Here is a 6000-nt window from a genome sequence, read left to right on the forward strand (position 1 = left end):
TGGGCTGGAGCTTCCATCACTGAGCCTCCATCACTGAGCTGGGCTGCTCCCTTTTATACTGAAGCAGCAGTTGGAGCATACCCAGCACGGTCTGGGGGGCAGGACTTCCTCTGTCCCTTCTTACTTAGTGTGTGGTATGCACACTCCATCACAGGGGGATTCAGGAAAGATTTTTTTCATGATGGGGTCCCCAGAGGTATGGGTTGTAATTGTTTGACAATACCCCATATAGGTTCCAGCATGGAGTGGTAGTTGACAACTAGAGGTGTGCAGTCAGAGGGGGTTTTATTTCTGTAATCCTCTCAGGATATTTCAGTGGTCCATTCCATGATCCAATCTACTTCTCTGGTGGAGTGTCGTTGTTTGGTGAAGGCAGTTTTAAGTCTGTTAAGATCTATATCCCAGACTTTTTCCTTGGAACAAATTCTGTTGTATTTGAGAGCCTTACTATAGATAACAGATTTCTTGGTGTGTTTGGGGTATTTACTGGATCTGCAAAGGTAGGTGTGGTGATCCGGAAGTATTTTGTATATAGTTGTCTGGAGGGTTCCATTTTTGAAGCTGATCCTATAGTGGGAGTATTCAAGAGAGAGTTTAATGGATGTGCGGTGTATATTGAAGTTGTGGTTGAAACCTATGATGGAGTTTAGGTCATCCGTCCAGAGAACGACAATATCATAACTTATGCTAAGCAATCTGTTTCACCTTGTATTTTGCTGTGACATTCTAAGTATGTTTCCCACACTGGAGAAGAGCTCTGTGTAAGAATGAAAACTTGTGTCTCTGAACAAAAGTAGTCAGTCCAGTAAGAGATATTTTCATACCCACCTTGTCTATCTAATATCCTGGAACCAACATGGCTACAACAGAAAAGGCAGGCCAACTTTTTCAAATTTGGCTGCTTACTTCCATATTTAGGCATCTTGCCTAAAAGTGGCCAATATTTCATGGGTGCTCCTGAGCACCCAAAACTCCCATTGAATAGGAGCTGCAAGATGCTCAGAATTTTTGAAAATGTGGATTATGGAGCTTGAATTTTAAGAGAAATTTACTCACCACAATGTCAGACATTTATTTGTGCAAAGGATGAATTAATGTGCAATTTATCAGTGTTCTGTTGGGTTTTTTAAAAAAATATTTTACATGATCTTAGTCAAATAATTACTGAAAAATGTTTGGGGGGCAGGAATTAGATTTTTTTCCCCTTAAATACATAACTGCAAAGCTTACCTCTGCAGAAAAATATTGCATTTCAGTTTGCAAACACACATATATAGTAACTGTCTTTTAGATCTGCATATACTAGATTTTTCATTTGCGATCTTGAGGTTATGATGTAGCCTTGCTTAGATGTATTTTCCCCTCTTGGAAAGCTTAAGTCAACATGCTGAAAATTGCAAATATAAAACACATATTATACACATTCCCACCTGCATGCTGAGAGAGTTAGAATATTTATTTTAAAAACAAAAGATTTATTTACAAAATTCACAACTTTTAATGACAGCATTCTGCATGAGTCTTTTTGAAAGCAAAGCCTATGGCTATTCCATTCTTACTAGTGGGGAAATATAATTGTAATCCATGAGGCTGCACAAACCTCTTTCTACAATTTACTGAATCAGTATAGTATTTTTAGAGAATTTTCTGGATTCAGAATTAGTTACCATACAGCCGAGGATCTGCCTTACTCAACACCATTTAGAAATCCTTACAGACAGTTTCTCTTTGTCCTGGGCTCCACTTCGATTAGCTGTTTTAAAATCCATGCAGCCAAAGATTCTCTGGACCTGCTAAAGTGATGGAAGAACCTAAGCCTAATGATGTTTTCTCAGATAAACACTACCAAGATGACTTTTCTCTCCTGCATTCATTACCTTCTGGTTTCCACCCCTCTTAAATTCTTTAAAAAACTTCAGGATGACATATTAAAATGTTGATATATGACAGATACAAAGTTTAGGTTGATCTGCATTATCAGAAAATAAATAAATAAAGCCATTGGTGCCCTGGCACTTCCAAATCTACCCTTTACTATTTGGCAGCACATTTGGTTCATTAGCTGACTGGTGCAGCAATGGCCCCAGCAACAAAGATGCTCTGTGGAACAATCGCAAATCCTGGATATCCCACTTGAAAAGATCACTTTTCTTTCATACTCTAACTTTATCGGCTCTAAAATAATTAATCCATTTGCTCATCAAACAACAATTATACAGGCAAGAGTTGCCAAAATTCCTTATAACCTTCCATTCCCATCTCCCTCTTGAAAAAATCCATTCCCCCCCATCCCCTTCAGAACTTGTCTGACTTCATACTGCAAGTGGGCTCTTCATGGTTTTACTAGACATGCCCAGTTTCTTGATAAGAACGGGAATCTGTATTCCTTTGATCACTTAAGGCCTTACTTTAATTCCATTGACATACCATACACATTCATATTTTTACAGGACAGTAATACTTCAATGATCAGATTCTTATCAAACTTTGAAGAGATAATATTTAATATGTTCCTAATACAGGGAGATTATCTTAAATCTATAGAATACTTTTAAAAGATCAGGATCCTCCACACAGATATCTGGGAGTGGATATTAAAATACTCCACTGATATTCACATTACATTTGGGAGAAATAGATTCATACACCTGATATGGAAGTTTGATTACCCAACATCAACAACTGCACATATGACAATGCAGAGATTATACAGAACACACAGAACTGATCGTGAAAAACATTAGGGCTTCAGTTATGTCCAAGGTTCTTTCAAACATATGTAGTGGTACTGTAGACTTAAACATTTTAGAAAATGGTCAAAATGCATGCTAGTATGATTTTAAGGCTTCCCATACGACTATATTCATAGCCTTGCTAAGTGTTGGTAGCAATACAGATTTATTTTTTCCTCTGTTTTCTTTTGATGGCTGGCAGATTTTCTATTGCTGCCCACTGGAATAATCCACATGTTCTTTTTGTGTTTATTAAAGTATGGAACATCTTTACGACAGAGAAACTTACACCTCTCTTTTTTAAAAAATCCATATTATCTTGCTACCTGGACACAGTTTATTACCTTGACTGAGTCTGTTATATGCCACAAAATCAGAAACTTGTCCTTTGACTCTGATTAAAAATTGATGGGAGTTTGTTATAAGTTTTGTTTCATTTGTATGTGATTGCATGTCATCTTCCTTCGTATTTTGGTATTTGTGTATTAATTTCATATTTCTGCTAAATGATTAAATATTTTAATAATTGCTTCTGTTTGCTCCCCCCGAATTTATAGAAAGTTGTGTTATTTATTTAATATAGGTTGTTTCCAGTTTATACCAAATAAAAGAATGTACCGAGTATATTTAGAAGTGCTACATGATGAAAACTGCATTTTTAATATCCAAAATATCACCACACAACACTGAATTTACAATCATCCATGGTAACCTTTATTGCACATCTAATTATTTTTTAATATCAAACTTTTTTGTTGTTTTATCTGAATGTTTGTACACCAAACTACCTTGAGAAGGCTTAAATAGAGTTGGTGTATAAAAAAAAAAGAATTTGTTTCTGTCAAATAATGCATAGGCTCAAGGGCCATTTATCTTCGCTTAGTCACTTAGTTTATTTTGCATTAGAGGAACTTCTCATTTAATTTACCAGTCTATCATAGGTAACTTTTTCAATATGGAGCTAAAGGTCACTCTTATATGTAAGGAAAATTAAGCCGATGTTCTTGGTTGCCTTACAGTTCTCCTAGTTCAACTACTCCAATAAATGAACATGTACAACAAGCCGAAGGGCTTTTTATTACAAATTTAATTCATTTCTCTAGACAACTGTGAAATTTGCCATTGACATTAGTCATTACCCCAAGGCGAACTAAAAGATGATCTCAGTTAATAAATGATCCTTAACAAGGAACGCTCCTATCTACTGTGATATTGGCACAGGCACATTTTATTAATGCAGGACTAGCTTCCTGCCAGAACACGAGCGTTCACGACTATTTGGTGTGCTTGTTTCCTCTTCCTGCTCCTGATATTAATAATTATGCATCGGGATAATTAGCAACACAAAGAGACAGTACTATGAGCTTGCAGCTAGATTTTCAGCACGTTAACCTTCTGGGAAATAAAGAACAGAAGCAAAGAGTCTAGCCAAATAACCAATGCAGGTTGATTTCACAGTGTGTAAAAGGCTAATTATCTGTGAAAAGTCTGACCTCAAGTAACAAAATTACACAAATGTGCAGGCATTTTATTTTAAATAAAACTCAGACCCACTAGTTCATAATGTGAAGAACCAGGCTAACTGTCTCACAGAACTGTTGGTGTCTATATGTATGTATACATATAAAAAAGTCGAACAGGGAAATAACGGTTTCCTACAGTAAATGTTAACTAGTTATCCAAACACCTGCATAGGTATGGTAAAATAAACTTTTGTTTCCACAGCCATTACAATGTAATATATATATATATATATATATATATATATATATATCCAGTATGTGACAGAAGTAGGTTAAGTGCATTTTGTTTACTGGAGACAGGCTACAGTAAAAAGAAAAAAATATTACTACTTCTTTACAGATACCATGTGTAATTCATTCCAATATAAGAATATTTATCCACTAGCAATAATAACAAACCACAATTTTTGTCATAAAAAAAATAAATTGTATTTGCAAAAAGCAAACACATTACGGAGTGTGTAAAAATGCAATATTCCCATTTTCTAGTCAGAGTTCCAATTTATTGAAGTAACAGAGCAGAAAATGCACTGACAGCTGTTACATTTTATTGCGAATTAGTATATACGTTTTATATCCAGTGAGCAAATGCATGATACATTGTATTCCAGTAATTGCCACTGGCTTTCCAAATGGAAACTGAATGATCTTAGTGCAATTACACTCAGGAGAGTAAATGTAACAAGATACAGTTCTACATTATAGCTCTTTAACAATACCAAGAATTTTGCTCTTTAAAATCATATAAAAAGGTCATACTATCTATTTATCTATCTCCACAGAAATAGATAATATATACATACATCTATATCTACAGACTGTAAGAAGAGTGTTGTTGCTATTCTGGTTTAAATTAAGTTATCTATGTCACAGCCTACAAGATTTAGAAACTTCCTAAGAAAGATGTTTAAGTTTTCAATCACTCAAGTTATTTCCTCAGCATCAGTACTTTTCTCTTCTCTCTGTAGGTGGGGGGAGGTGGGGAGAATAGTTGACTAGCATCAAAACATCTAATTTCATATCTGAACCACAATGTTGGCTATTCCTTCACCACATACTTTCAGTTGATACTCTCTTTTCATAGACAATAAAACATTTGTTTTTTAAAGGTTTAATACATTTCCTTCAAAGATAATCTTTCTAATGTTTGCCACTGTAGGGTTTCTCTTCAGAGACTCTCACCTGTGGTATTAATAATCCTAAGAGAGTCTCTATGCTGAGAAATAAATATTTGAATTGCATTAAGAAATTTTTTTACACTAACCTTCATAATATATTTTAAACCATTTCGTTGGACAACCAGTCTTGTGACAGCTCCTGCACCTTCAAGCTCTACGGTGAAGCATTCAGTAAAGCCGGCAGTCTCCTCCCCTCTAGTGGTTACCAGCTCTCTTTGCAGCAAACACAGAAAGTGAAAGACCTATAGAGGACCACCTCAGGGCCATTTGTGTAATTTTCCTAAGCTTACAGGGGGAGAAAAAATAGACCAGGCTGTCTATCACTGAAGCAAATAAAATTTATCAGTCATTTAAAACAATATGTTAGTGGTGACTAAAACTTAATCAACACCAACCTGCTGACATAGATTTGCAATTTGAGCACGTTATTAGTGATCGAATTAACAACATGTCACAACTTGTATTTGATTTATTAGAAGAAACTGACTAATGCAACAGGATTACAAACAATGAGCAAGAAGGCAGGACGACTGTGATATGATACAACTCTTGAAAAAGTAGCATTAG

The 6000-nt window shown here is 35.4% G+C and overlaps 1 long non-coding RNA gene across 3 annotated transcripts in view; it reads right to left on the reverse strand.

Moving 5' to 3' along the window:
• LOC311514932 overlaps window positions 1-5604 on the reverse strand; it is a 198704-nt gene extending 193100 nt beyond the window's left edge. For 2 of the 3 annotated variants that reach the window (XR_014709984.1, XR_014709985.1), the window contains exon 1: window positions 5520-5603. This is a non-coding gene — a long non-coding RNA (uncharacterized lncRNA). Of the gene's footprint in view, window positions 1-5519 lie in introns of all 3 variants that reach the window. The other variant, XR_014709983.1, reaches the window with a different exon arrangement.
• Between the last annotated feature and the right edge of the window lie 396 nt (window positions 5605-6000).

Source organism: Lepidochelys olivacea (assembly GCF_965140295.1).
Source record: "Lepidochelys olivacea isolate rLepOli2 genome assembly, chromosome: 1".
In the NCBI taxonomy this organism is placed as follows: Eukaryota; Metazoa; Chordata; order Testudines; family Cheloniidae; genus Lepidochelys; species Lepidochelys olivacea.